Here is a 15,733-nt window from a genome sequence, read left to right as displayed (position 1 = left end):
TGAGTGGCTGCAGTGCTGTAGCGATGTCCAGTAACCACGGTGGAAGCATTAGAGAGGTCAACAGCGACAGCTGATGGCAGCAGTGAGACAGAAGTCTGTGTGTAAGTGGTGCTGCTCAGAGCTGAGTGCATTCCCTCTAGGGACAAGAGATCCGTGTCTCGACGTTTGCACCCAGTAGCGTTTTGTTTGCTGATGCAGCTTTGCTCTGCAGAATGCAGAGCTGTCAGGCAGACCGGGGTTCCTCTGCTGCCATGTGAGCAGCAATGAGCGCAGTACTGCTTTGTGTGAGCACACTGCAGTTTAAACCTCAGTTTCTGTTCTGGCTGTAGAACAGTGTCTTTTGTTTTCTGGGTTGGATGTGGGCTAACAGGACAGTGCTGCTCCTGGTGCAGGCACTTGGACTGCCAGCTGTTTGGCTCTGGAATGAAGTGTGTTTCCCAGCTGATGCACCAGACTGCGCTGTTTGCTTGTGCAGCTGAGCTGTGAGCCTTGTAGAGCTGTCAGGCAGATGAGGGTTGAAGGAAGTAATACTTTCACAGAATCACAGAATCACAGAATTGTAGGGGTTGGAAGGGACCCCCAGAGATCATCAAGTCCAACCCCCTGCCAAAGCAGTTCCCTACAGCAGGTCGCACAACGAGGTGTCCAAGCATGTTCTGAATATCTCCAGAAAAGGGGACTCCACCACCTCCCTGGGCAGCCTGTTCCAGTGCTCCGTCACCCTCAGCGTAAAGAAATTCTTATGCACATTTTTGCAGAACTTCCTATGCTATGTTTTAGGGATGGAGTTGTTTTCTTCAGAATGTCATTCAATCCAACACCTCGCATTAATCTTGTAAGTTTTCCATGGAAGCATCAGTTAGCCATCATGCATGTAGAGGGCAGGATTCCTGGACCTGAACTCCTAGTTCACCTCTAGGATCTTCCCTAAGACATTTTAATTCCAGGAGATTTCAAATGCTTCTTCTTAAATCATGCTGCCTGTGGAACTTGCCAAGGAATGCAAAATCCAGCTTCTGCTCAACAAGACATCTTTTAGTAATCCCTTGGTCCATCTCAGCAACCCAAACAATAGCTGCATTTTCTTGTGAAGAGTGGCTACTTCCATTGCCTGCCAACAGAGCTTTAAAAACTCATCTTGGACATGCAGTGCAAGTTCTAAAGTCCACTGTGTTGACCCATGTAGCAGAGAACTAGTGGTTTGTTATGATGGTGTCACTGCATCAATGGACAGGGGAAGAGTCACTGGTGTCATCTCTCTGGTCTTCAGTAAGGCCTTTGACATGGTCCCCCATAGCATCCTTCTTCGCCAGGGCGCAGCGCTGGGAACCGAAGCCAGGAGAACCTCCGAGGCGCAGCCAGCCGGGACGTGCTGGGTGCCAGGCCTTACTTTCTGTAAGTGCATTGCAGTTTGTATGACCAATAAGCATGCAGATGTCGTAAAGTATTGGATGATCAATAACTATACGGATAAGTTAGGCTAGTAAGATTGTCACATTGAAAAAGATAATCAGAGATAATTGGAAAGTGCTCACCAGTGTGGGAATGGAATGTTGTTTCTGCATTAGATATTAAAAAGGGCACTTGGTTTGAAGAAGCAGAACACAGTGTATTTGTATTCTGTAACTTATCCTTAGAAATAGTTGATCAAAAAAGTGAACTAAAAGAGTGTGAACCTGCAGTATTCAGCCAATGAGGAACCAGGGGAGAAAGAGATCAGCATTGGGCAGTAGGGATTAGAAGATGTAAGGCTGTTTTCTGGGTGCGCTCCACCTTGCAGGAGGCCCGCCATTGCAATTGCAAATAAAATCTGCTTTATCAGAGAAACCGTCCTGGAAAACTATTTGGATATTTCCAACACCAGTGTTGTAGACTCACAAGAAATTCCAAGAGGAGTGATCTCCAGAGTGCCAATGGAGAACCATGAATGCCCAGCACAGATGGATTTTGTTGAGGTTCAACAAGACCAAGATCAAAATATCAAGAATATCAAGAATGGTGCAGCTGAGGGAGCTGGGGTTGTTCAGCCTGGAGAAGAGCAGGCTCAGGGGAGACCTCACTGCACCCCACAGCTTCCTGAAGGGAGGTTGAGGTGAGGAGGGGTTTAGCCTCTTCTCCCAGGTGACAACCGGGACCCGAGGAAACGGCCGCAAGTTGCAGCAGAGGAGGTTTGGGTCAAATGAGGAAAAGCTTTTTCTCTCGACAGCAGTCAGGCATGGAACGGCTGCCCAGGGAGGTGGTGGAGTCGCCGTCCTGGCAGCGTTCAACAGGAGTGTGGATGAGGAGCTGCGAGATGTGGTTTAGTGCTGGTGGTGCAGTGGTGATGGGAGGGCGGTTGCACAGGATGATCTTGCAGGTTCCAACCTTGCGATTCTATGATTCTGTGTGTCGTCTCCCCTGGTCCCTTTTCTTTCCCTTCCTTTCTGGCTTCCTTTCTCCCCTCCCCTCCCCTCCCCTCCCCTCCCCTCCCCTCCCCTCCCCTCCCCTCCCCTCCCCTCCCCTCCCCTCCCCACCCCTCCCCTCCCCTCCCCTCCCCTCCCTTCCCCTCCCCTCCCCTCCCCTCCCCTCCCCTCCCCTCCCCTCCCCTCCCCTCCCCTCCCCTCCCCTCCCCTCCCCTCCCAGGGGGATCCTGCCAGGCCTCAACAGGCATGTTGGCTGGGGGAGGGGGAGGGGGGGAGGAGCCCTGCTAGGCCTGATCTTCTTTGCCGTCTGCCTGAGAGGTTTAGTGATCCACCACCTGATGTGGCAGCCTGGATGGTCTGCCTTGGGGCTCCGTGGACCGGCTGCACCCAGCCCTTGTGGGAGATCCCGAATCTTCGGTCAAGCTGGCTGACTGGCTGGGGAACCCTTACAAAGCCTGTTAGGCCAGGTTGAAAGCCGGCTGGCTGTTCAGGGAAGCACTGCCAGGCGAAAGGTGGCCAGCCAGCTGGCCCATGAAGCTCTGCGTTTCCAGACCCCTCCCAGCCAGCCGAAGGGGTTCTGCCATGCCAAAAGCTGGCAGGCTGGTCAAAAGGCACTGGCAGGCCGGCTAGCCTGGGTGGTCCAGCTGGGCCAGAAGGATTTCAGTTCTGCAGGTATCTCCCCTTTCAAAGAGCTGATTCCCCTCCTGTTTGTAGGCTCCCTTTAGGTCTTGAAAGGCTGCAATCCTTGCTAGCTGTTCTTTATTACAAGGTTGCAGCTCTTCACAGTATACTTCATGCTGCTACTATGTGATGCCAAAGCTGACATCTGCTGTTTGTCTCAGTAGACATCAGTGAAGGTCAGTGGTGCCATTTTTTCTACATGAAGGAGCTCAGTTCCACACCTTTGCTCCACACACACTTCCATGCCAGGTGCCAGTTTGTCAGATTGCCCCACTGCTGCCATGGAATGCAGCACTGGTGGGAAGGCTCAGGCTCCCTGACACGCAGGCTCCATGTAGAATACCTGCAATTTAGCATTCAATACAGGCGTTTGCATTTTTTTCTTCTAAACTGTATTGTGACTAAAAACTATTCCCACGTCCAAACTGGTTTTCAGGGTATCACATTTCCTTTGAAATGCTGTTTGAAATGAAATTTCCTTCCTCTAGCTCTTAGAGAAATTGAAGGAAATTTTAGAAGGAAACTTTAGAAGGAAAACAGAGAACAGAGGTCTGCTGCCGAGCTCCCTGGAAATGCTGGTTCTCTCTCCCATCCTCTCCAGGCATTTGGCTGGCCATCTCTAAGAGGGCATGGGTGTTCCAGAGCTGTCTTCTGCCTGAAAAACATCCAGCCAAACTATCGTGGAACCCAAGGCCAAGCACCAGACCTGGGCTGAGTAAGGGCAGCAAAACCCACCCGATGGTCTTCATGGAGCTCGAAGGCCAGCCTGCCCTCGGTGCCCAAAGGGAGCAAGCGAGCCTGCAGCCACTGAGCTCCAGATCAGCCAAATGCCTGCAGTTTAGGACTAAGGAGTTCAGGCCAGCACAGGGAGAACCTCAGAAGATCACAGACTCAGCATCTGACGGTGAGGCCAGCCTGCCCGAGGGGGCGCCAGCAACACCTCTGTTGCGGTGCTGCCGGCACACGAGGGCTCCAGGTCTGGGGAGTACCAGGCACCAAGGGGCAGAGCCGGGCTGTCAGGCAGCAGGCTGCTGTGCTGACATCACAATGGGCAGCAGGCAGCACTGGCCACGCTGTCACCAGGTCACCATGGCGACGTTTGTGACACGGGCACCTGGGAGGGGTATAAAGGCAGAGCGTGGTGGTGGGTCCCGCATCCTGAAGGAGCATCTGGCAGAGAGCAGACGCACCTGAAGGATGAGCTCCGGCATGGCTGTTGCCAATGTGGAGCATCCTGCTTGTGCCAAGCAGGCCAAGATAAAATTCTGGGAGGATGGCCCCACCACACTGCGGGGCTACAGAATGCCAGAGGTCACCGCCAAAGGTACGTGGGTCCACAGCCAGCAGGGGAGCAGAGCTGCCAGTGAGTCCTGGCGCTGAGCGGGCAAGAGCCAGCACGGGGACCACCTCAGGGCTGCCTCCGTGTGGGGCTGGGGATGGCGACGACATTTTCCATCTGCTGCCTCCCTCCTGCTCTGAGCTAGTAGGAGAAGCGGCAGAAGCAGAGTGTGACCTGCTTTTCCTTTGCCCTGCAGAGCGAGTTGCTGTCTGAGATGCGGTGGCAGATTACGTCCAAGAGCAGCTCCTGCTGCGCAAGGTGGGTCGGCACCTTCTTCCCGCTTGTATGCTTGGAGGGGTGGGAGTCCCTTGCCTTGGGCCACAGAACGCAATGACTCTCCCCCTCCGCAGAAAGCAGGGTATTCACCCCCCCAAAATGCCTGTCAGGTACCAGTGGGCCTCCCACATGCATGGTATGACTACAGCATGTATGTTGGGGCTGATCACGAACTCTGGAAGCCTCTGGATTGAGGCTGCTGCTGCCCTGACTACTGGGTTGTGTTTTTGGAGGGCAAAGGGAGGGAGAGGACCGTGCAGATCCTTCCCACTGCCCTGCCTGAGCTTCCGAGCAGTGGGAGAGGGCACAGCAGGACCCAAAGCACCGTCTGTGGACAGGGCAACCTTCAGCTCTTCCTCTAGCCTTAACACTTCAGCCCTTCCCTTCTCTTCCACGTGCAGGGAGTCCAAATTCCCACCTTCGATTCCTTCAGCATTGCCTCCAAGCAGATCGAGGCCAAGAATGGGACCATGATTGTTCAGTGGCCTGCATTTCACCCAGCCAGGAACCTTGCAGGCATCCGTAACGTCACAGATTACAAGGATTACCTGCCAGGTAGGAGGAGGCTTAAACCCTTTCTTGCTGCACAGATGGGAAAAAGGGAGCCATCGCCTCCATTCTCAAAAGCAAACCTCACCCTCCCTCCATGGAGCCCCTCCCAGTACGAGACTGTCCTGGGTGGTGACTGCAATAAGCAGCACTTGGGAAGCACCCACGGAGTGGCTGCTGCATGACAACCTCTGCCGTGTGATTTTCCAGGCCACAAGGAGCTGGAGGCCCTCAGATTCTCTGAGATGGCCACAGCTGCATCTGTGAGCCGGCAGACTGGGAAGGCCTGCATATTTGGCACAATGTCCCTCGTCTCCCACTGCCTGAGGAAGTGGGAAGGAGAACCTAGAAAAAGTTCTTTTCAAGGTGAGCTTTGGTTTCTCCATGTCCTGGGCAGCCTCATGAGCCCAGAGCTGCTCGCACACAGCCCACCAGGACCTGGCCAGCTGTTTGGGCCGTGCAAGTGCTGTGCTGCTCTCCCTGCCTTGGGCTCCTCGTGTCCCCAGTGCCTCAGCCGTGACAAGGATGTCCCACATCCTCCCTGTTCTTCCCCTGCAGGTCTCCTGGCTGCTGGACATGGTGGTGTCCCAGGTGGAGGCTGTAGCCTCCCTGACTTCCTCAGGCCGAGTCATCGTCTTTCCCAGGTGAGTATGTTTGTGGCTGCTGCCCCTGCTTCCCCACTTGCGTATGGCATCCTTCCACCCCCCCATATTGCTCCTCTCTCATGCCATTTTATACAATTTCTTACTTTCAGGTGGAGCTTGAGCCTCCCAAGTCCCTTTGTCCTGCAAAGTTTATTTGAAAACATGTAAGGTGGAAAGCCTTGGCTCGGGGTGGGCCAAGAAAGCAGGATAGCTTATCTGTTCCAATAGTACCATCAAGGCCCCATCCTCACAGGGCGGTCATGGAATTTGGCCACGGGACTCCACCCTGCTCCACACTCCATGCTTTCTTAGAGTCAGGGTGCCGGGCTCCTCTGGTGCTTGCCAACACCTCAGGTTGCAGGTCAATTGCTTAGGGAACTGAGGGAAGGCTTGACCTTCTCTCCAGAGGCAGACATTTCAGCAAGTCACCTCCAGGAAATGCTTCCTGGATTGCAGACATATCTGTGAGGTAGATCTGATGGGAGAGATGAAGGAATTTAGGTGACATTTTCATCCCTCCGTGGCGTGGGTGACCCTGTTTCCCAAGACAGTCCTTGGTATCGGGGCGCAGTCGAAACTGGGGAATTATGGCCTCTAGGCGATGTGAGAATCTGCCTGCGAGCAGGTGATCCCAGCCAGCAGAAAGGGCAGGAGGAGCCCTGGGTCATACCGTGTCTTCTCCTTTTGTACAGGTTTAAATGGGAGTTTGCACCCAAACTGCCACCTGGGAAACCCTGCAGGGCCTCCAAAAGGCTTTTGCCACGTCTTGGCCAGGGCAAGAGAGGTAAAGCAGCTGCCAGTCCCTCTCCATGCCACACACAACCAACACATGATGGGAAAATCCCCAGCCCACCATCACCCAAAGGCCCTGACTTGTGAAACCATTTGCACCAGCTCAGCTCTGCCTCTCCTCCTGACTGCATGTTGTCCTCATCAAATCTAAGATGCTGGGTGAAATTCCCACAAGTGCTCCCATCCCAGGGCATGGCAAGAGCACTGAGGGGTCATCAGCCCTGTCCTTTCCCTAGGAAATGAGCCCCCAAAAGGAACTGTCACCTCCCAGGCACCACCCAGCTCCTCTTTCCCAAAGCAAAGCCATTAATGCAGTCCCAAAACACAGCTGCACCCCAGAGAGGAGGAGCTGGGCATGAGGCACAGAGGGCCCGCGGTCTCTGCATCTGTGAGGGGAGCAGAGGCAGCCCTCTCGGGTGCTTTGGGACAGGCCTGAGCACCCCTGTGTGTCACTGGGCCAGCAGGTCTACAGTCAGTCTCCTCTGACAAGATCTCTCCTTCTCAATTCCAGAAGAATTTCCTGCACTGCCACCCCTCACCAGCTGGATCCACCTCACCATTCCAGTGGATACAACGCAGTCTGAGGAGGGAACAAGTGAGGACAAGAGGAAGGCAAGGTGAGACTGCAGGCTCAGGGTTGGGATCTGCATAGGGTGTTTTCCCAACCAGACAAGAGCCCATTACATATAAACACAGCACATGAGGGATGGAATGGTGCACCTGGGAGCCCCCAGTTTGCAGGGCTGGCCGCCCTCCAGCCCTCAGGGAAGCACTGGCACAACCAGAGAGGTGTGTGTGGAGAAGGCTGCTGTCACAGAGTTGACCAGATCAATCTATGTCCGTGACAGGGGCGACAGCCCTCCCTCCCCACCCCAGTCCCACAAAAATGGGAAGGAAGGAAGGGAGGAAAAGAGCAGCAGCAACAATCTATGGAGGAAAACTTATTTTACTATAATATCGGAATACAAGATAACACAATATATACAATTTAATTGAAATTGAGATTAACAAATCAGACAAGATGAGAGAGAGAGTTCCCGGGACTGAGTCAAACCTGAAAAGCTTGGAACAGCTAGGAAAGCACCCTCCAGCACCCACTGCAAGGCAGCAAGAGAGTGCCCCCCCCCCCCACCCAGAAGGGCCAGATCCCGTGACTGCTGTAATGTACAGGGATAGGTACCTGGAACTGGGGCAGTGACACTTTAATGCCCCGTACACTACATGATGTTTTGATGTGGAATACTGAAAACCAAAAAAAAAAATCAAAAAAAAAAAACAAACAAAAAAACAAACCATAGAACCATGACAGCTGCGTTGCACCTAAGGGTCCTGGTTTGGGGTTGCAAGATATGGCCCAAAAGACATCGCACACTCACGCAGACCTCTCCCACAATATTCATTCAGTCAGCTGCCAGCAATCCCAGGGGAGGTAAATCAGGTTATTCATCCATCATCTGAAGAGCCCCATCCATTCAGTCATTCATCATCTCAAGAGCCCCATCCATCCATCCATCCATCGATCCATCCATCCATCCATCCATCCATCCATCCATCCATCCATCCATCCAACATGAGAAAAGCTCAGTCCATTCATCCAACATCTGATGAGCTACATGATCTGAAGAGATCCATACATGCATGCATCCATCTTTACAAGAGCTCCATCATCCATCTATGACTTGAAGGGATCCATACATGCATGCATCCATCATCTTACGATCACCATCGATCCATCCATCATCTCATCTCAAGAGCTCCATTCATCCATCCATCCATCCATCATCTGAATAGCTCAATCCATCCAACATCTGAAGAGGGCATTCCTGCAATCCATCCATCATCTCTATAGCTCCATCCATCCATCCAAAATCTGAAGAGCTCCGTCCATCCATCCATCCATCCATCCATCCATCCATCCATCCATCCATCCATTCAACATCTGAAGAGCTCCGTCGAAGCATCCATTCATCCATTCATCATCTGAGAATCTGCATCTGTCCATTAATCATCAGAAGATGATTCATCCATCCATCAGTCCAACATCTGAAGAGTTCCATTCATCCATCCATCATCTGTAGAGCACCATCCATCCATCCGTCACACATCACAAGAGCTCCATCCATCCATCCATCCATCCATCCATCCATCCATCCATCCATCATCTGAAGAACTCCATCCATCCATACATCATCTCAAGAGCTCCATCTTCCCTTCATCCATCATCTCAATAGCTCAATGCATCCGTCATCTGAAGAGCTCCATGCATCCATCCATAATCTCAAGTGAGCCACACTTCCACCCATCCTTCATTTTAAGAGCCCCATCCTTCCATCCATCCTTCCATCATCTGCAGAGCTTCATCCATCCATCCATCCATCCATCCATCCATCCATCCATCCATCCATCCATCCATCCATCATCTGAATAGCTCAATCCATCCAACATCTGAAGAGGGCATTCCTGCAATCCATCCATCATCTCTATAGCTCCATCCATCCATCCAAAATCTGAAGAGCTCCGTCCATCCATCCATCCATCCATCCATCCATCCATCCATCCATCCATCCATCCATCCATTCAACATCTGAAGAGCTCCGTCGAAGCATCCATTCATCCATTCATCATCTGAGAATCTGCATCTGTCCATTAATCATCAGAAGATGATTCATCCATCCATCAGTCCAACATCTGAAGAGTTCCATTCATCCATCCATCATCTGTAGAGCACCATCCATCCATCCGTCACACATCACAAGAGCTCCATCCATCCATCCATTCATCCATCCATCCATCCATCCATCCATCATCTGAAGAACTCCATCCATCCATACATCATCTCAAGAGCTCCATCTTCCCTTCATCCATCATCTCAATAGCTCAATGCATCCGTCATCTGAAGAGCTCCATGCATCCATCCATAATCTCAAGTGAGCCACACTTCCACCCATCCTTCATTTTAAGAGCCCCATCCTTCCATCCATCCTTCCATCATCTGCAGAGCTTCATCCATCCATCCATCCATCCATCCATCCATCCATCCATCCATCCATCCATCCATCCATCCATCATCTGAAGAACTCCATCCATCCATACATCATCTCAAGAGCTCCATCTTCCCATCATCCATCATCTCAATAGCTCAATGCATCCGTCATCTGAAGAGCTCCATGCATCCATCCATAATCTCAAGTGAGCCACTCTTCCACCCATCCTTCATTTTAAGAGCCCCTTCCTTCCATCCATCCTTCCATCATCTGCAGAGCTTCATGCATCCATCCATCCATCCATCCATCCATCCATCCATCCATCCATCCATCCATCCATCCATCCATCCATCCATTCATCCATCCACCCATCCAACATCTGAAGAGCTCCATCCATCCATCCAAAATCTGAAGAGCTACATCCGCCATCCATTCCTCATCTTCAGAGCTCTGTCCTTCCATCCATCCATCATCTGAAGTTCTCCAAACATCCATCAATCAGCTCTAGAGCTCCATCTTCCCTTCATCCGTCATCTGAATAGCTCAATCCATCCATCACCTGAAGAGCTCCATCCATCCATCCTTCCATCTTCTGAAGAGCTCCATGCATCCATGCATCCATCTTCTGAAGAGCTCCATCCATCCATGCATCCATCCAGCCATCCATCCATCCATCTATAATCTCAGAATTGATATCATCCATCCATCCATCTCTTGAAGCGCTCAATGCATCCAACTTCCGAAAAGCTCAGTCCATGCATCCACCATCTCAAAAGCTCCGTCCACTCATCCATCATCTGACGAACTCCATCATCGAGCCGTAATCTCAAGAGCTCCATCAATCTATCCATCATCTGGAGAGCTCCATCATCCACCCACCCATCATCTGAATAGCGCAATCCATCCAACATGGCTGGCTGGCTGGCTGGCTGTCTGTCTGGCTGGCTGGATAGTTGAAGCTCTTCAGAGGTTGGGGGGATTGATGGAGCTCTTGAGATTATTGGTTGGATGATGGAGCTGGACATCTCAAGAGCTGCATCATCCATCCATCCATCATCTGAGTGCTCAATCCATCCAACATGTGAAGAGCTCCATCCATGCATCCATCCATCATCATTTGGGCTACAGCCATCTATCCATGCAACATCTGAAGAGTTCCATTCATCCATCCATCATCTGAAGAGCTCCATCCTTCCATCCATCCGTCATCTCAGGAGCTCCATCCATCCATCCATCCATCTGAAAAGCTCCATCCATCCATTCATCCTTTGTAGAGCTCCATCCATCAATCAATCCATCAAACGTGTAAATAACTCCATCCAACCATCCATCCATCATCTGAAGAGCTCTTTGCATCCATCCATCCAAAATCTGAAGAACTCCATGCTAAACCCTTCTATCATCTGAAGAGCTCCATCCATCCATCCTATCCATCTTCTGAAGAGCTCCATCCATCCATCCATCCATCAATCCATCCATCCATCCATCCATCATCTGAAGAGCTGTATGCATTCATCCATAATCTCACGTGCGCCACCCTTTCACCCATCCATCATTTTAAGTGCCCAATCCATCCATCCATCCATCCATCCATCCATCCATCCATCCATCCATCCTTGCAGCCAGCCATAATCTGAGGAACTGTTATCATCCATCCATCATCATCTGGGCTCCATCCTTCCATCCATGCAGCATCTGAAGAATTCCATTCATACATCCATCATTTGAAGAGCTCCATCCATCCACTCTTTCATCATCTGAAGAATTCCATCCATCCATCCATCCTTCCATCCATCCATCCATCCACCCATCCATCCATCCATCCATCCATCCATCCATCCATCCATCCATCCATCCATCCATCCACCCATCATCTGAAGAGCTCTTTGCATCCATCCATCCAAAATCTGAAGAACTCCATCCTAAACCCTTCCATCATCTGAAGAGCTCCATCCATCCATCCTATCCATCTTCTGAAGAGCTCCATCCATCCATCCATCCATCCATCCATCCATCCATCCATCCATCCATCCATCCATCATCTCAAGAGCTCCATCATCCATCCGTCCATCCATCCATCACCTGAACATCTCCATCCGGCATCAGAAGAGCCGCATGAATGCATGCATCCATCCACCATCTGAGGAGCTCCATCCATCCGTCCTTCCATCATCTCACAAGCTCCATCCTCCAAACATCTGAAGAGCCCCATCCATCCATCCATCATCTCAAGAGCTCCATCTTCCCTTCATCCATCATCTCAATAGCTCAATGCATCCGTCATCTCATGAGCTCCATGCATCCATCCATAATCTCAAGTGAGCCACGCTTCCACCCATCCGTCATTTTAAGAGCCCCATCCTTCCACCCGTCCTTCCATCATCTGCAGAGTTTTATCCATCCATCCATCCATCCATCCATCCATCCATCCATCCATCCATCCTTGCAGCCAGCCATAATCTGAGGAACTGTTATCATCCATCCATCATCATTTGGGCTCCATCCTTCCATCCATGCAACATCTGAAGAATTCCATTCATACATCCATCATTTGAAGAGCTCCATCCATCCACTCATTCAACATCTGAAGAATTCCATCCATCCATCCATCCATCCATCCATCCATCCATCCATCCATCCAACCATCCATCCATCCATCCATCCACCCATCCATCCATCCATCCATCCACCCATCCATCCATCCATCCATCCATCCATCCATCTCATGAGCTCCATCCATCCATCCATCCATCCATCCATCCATCCATCCATCCATCCATCCATCCATTCATCCATCCTTCCAGCTAGCCAGCCAGCCAGCCAGCCATTATCTGAGGAACTGTTATCATCCATCCATCATCATTTGGGCTCCATCCTTCCATCCATGCAACATCTGAAGAATTCCATTCATACATCCATCATTTGAAGAGCTCCATCCATCCACTCGTTCAACATCTGAATAATTCCATCCATCCATCCATCCATCCATCCATCCATCCATCCATCCATCCATCTCATGAGCTCCATCCATCCATCCACCCATCCATCCATCCATCCATCCATCCATCCATCCATCCACCCATCCATCCATCCATCCATCCAACCATCCATCCATCATCTGAAGAGCTCTTTGCATCCATCCATCCAAAATCTGAAGAACTCCATCCTAAACCCTTCCATCATCTGAAGAGCTCCATCCATCCATCCTATCCATCTTCTGAAGTACTCCATCCATCCATCCATCCATCCATCCATCCATCCATCCATCCATCCATCCATCCATCTCATGAGCTCCATCTATCCATCCATCCATCCATCCATCCATCCATCCATCCATCCATCCATCCATCCATTCATCCATCCTTCCAGCTAGCCAGCCAGTCAGCCAGCCTGCCAGCCAGCCAGCCAGCCATTATCTGAGGAACTGTTATCATCCATCCATCATCATTTGGGCTCCATCGATCCATCCATGCAACATCTGAAGAGTTCCATTCATACATCCATCATTTGAAGAGCTCCCTCCATCCACACATTCAGCATCTGAAGAATTTTATCCATCCATCCATCCATCCATCCATCCATCCATCCATCCATCCATCCATCCTTCCATCCATCCATCTCAAGAGCTCCATCCATCCTTCCATCCATCCATCATGTGTAGAGCAGTATGCATTCATCCATAATCTCAAGTGCGCCACCCTTTCACCCATCCATCATTTTAAGTGCCCAATCCATCCATCCATCCATCCATCCATCCATCCATCCATCCATCCATCCATCTATCCATCCATCTCATGAGATCCATCCATCCATCCATCCACCCATCCATCCATCCATCCATCCATCCATCCATCCATCCATCCATCATCTGAAGAGCTCTTTGCATCCATCCATCCAAAATCTGAAGAACTCCATCCTAAACCCTTCCATCATCTGAGGAGCTCCATCCATCCATCCTATCCATCTTCTGAAGAGCTCCATCCATCCATCCATCCATCCATCCATCCATCCATCCATCCATCCATCCATCCATTCATCCTTTGTAGAGCTCCATCCATCAATCAATCCATCAAAAGTGTAAATAACTCCATCCATCCATCCATCCATCATCTGAAGAGCTCTTTGCATCCATCCATCCAAAATCTGAAGAACTCCATCCTAAACCCTTCTATCATCTGAAGAGCTCCATCCATCCATCCTATCCATCTTCTGAAGAGCTCCATCCATCCATCCATCCATCCATCCATCCATCCATCCATCCATCATCTGAAGAGCTGTATGCATTCATCCATAATCTCAAGTGCGCCACCCTTTCACCCATCCATCATTTTAAGTGCCCAATCCATCCATCCATCCATCCATCCATCCATCCATCCATCCATCCATCCATCCATCCATCCATCCATCCAACCTTCCAGCCAGCCATAATCTGAGGAAATGTTATCATCCATCCATCATCATTTGGGCTCCATCCTTCCATCCATGCAGCATCTGAAGAATTCCATTCATACATCCATCATTTGAAGAGCTCCATCCATCCACTCTTTCGACATCTGAAGAATTCCATCCATCCATCCATCCATCCATCCATCCATCCATCCATCCATCCATCCATCATCTGAAGAGCTCTTTGCATCCATCCATCCAAAATCTGAAGAACTCCATTCTAAACCCTTCCATCATCTGAAGAGCTCCATCCATCCATCCTATCCATCTTCTGAAGAGCTCCATCCATCCATCCATCCATCCATCCATCCATCCATCCATCCATCATCTCAAGAGCTCCATCATCCATCCGTCCATCCATCCATCACCTGAACATCTCCATCCGGCATCAGAAGAGCCGCATGAATGCATGCATCCATCCACCATCTGAGGAGCTCCATCCATCCGTCCTTCCATCATCTCACAAGCTCCATCCTCCAAACATCTGAAGAGCCCCATCCATCCATCCATCCATCCATCCATCCATCCATCCATCCATCCATCCATCCATCCATCATCTGAAGAACTCCATCCATCCATCCATCATCTCAAGAGCTCCATCTTCCCTTCATCCATCATCTCAATAGCTCAATGCATCCGTCATCTCATGAGCTCCATGCATCCATCCATAATCTCAAGTGAGCCACGCTTCCACCCATCCGTCATTTTAAGAGCCCCATCCTTCCACCCATCCTTCCATCATCTGCAGAGTTTTATCCATCCATCCATCCATCCATCCATCCATCCATCCATCCATCCATCCTTCCAGCCAGCCATAATCTGAGGAACTGTTATCATCCATCCATCATCATTTGGGCTCCATCCTTCCATCCATGCAACATCTGAAGAATTCCATTCATACATCCATCATTTGAAGAGCTCCATCCATCCACTCATTCAACATCTGAAGAATTCCATCCATCCATCCATCCATCCATCCATCCATCCATCCATCCATCCATCCATCCAACCATCCATCCAACCATCCATCCATCCATCAATCCACCCATCCATCCATCCATCCATCCATCCATCCATCCATCCATCCATCCATCCATAAATCCATCCATCTCATGAACTCCATCCATCCATCCACCCATCCATCCATCCATCCATCCATCCATCCATCCATCCATCCATCCATTCATCCATCCTTCCAGCTAGCCAGCCAGCCAGCCAGCCTGCCAGCCAGCCAGCCAGCCATTGTCTGAGGAACTGTTATCATCCATCCATCATCATTTGGGCTCCATCCATCCATCCATGCAACATCTGAAGAGTTCCATTCATACATCCATCATTAGAAGAGCTCCCTCCATCCACTCATTCAACATCTGAAGAATTCCATCCATCCATCCATCCATCCATCCATCCATCCATCCATCCATCCATCCATCCATCCTTTGTAGAGCTCCATGTATCTATCAATCCATCAAAAGTGTAAATAACTCCATCCATCCATCCATCCATCATCTGAAGAGCTGTATGCATTCATCCATAATCTCAAGTGCGCCACCCTTTCACCCATCCATCATTTTAAGTGCCCAATCCATCCATCCATCCATCCATCCATCCATCCATCCA

General features: G+C 50.4%; 1 pseudogene; it reads left to right on the top strand.

Annotated features, from left to right (window-relative positions):
- The first annotated feature begins 3,052 nt into the window (after positions 1–3,052).
- Positions 3,053–7,304, top strand: LOC128090224 (uncharacterized; annotated as a pseudogene).
- The last annotated feature ends 8,429 nt before the right edge of the window (positions 7,305–15,733 follow it).

The sequence above is a fragment of the Tympanuchus pallidicinctus genome, unplaced genomic scaffold (assembly GCF_026119805.1).
Source record: "Tympanuchus pallidicinctus isolate F22 unplaced genomic scaffold, pur_lepc_1.0 scaffold44, whole genome shotgun sequence".
Taxonomy (NCBI): Eukaryota; Metazoa; Chordata; class Aves; order Galliformes; family Phasianidae; genus Tympanuchus; species Tympanuchus pallidicinctus.
This window is presented reverse-complemented; position numbering and strand designations above follow the sequence as displayed.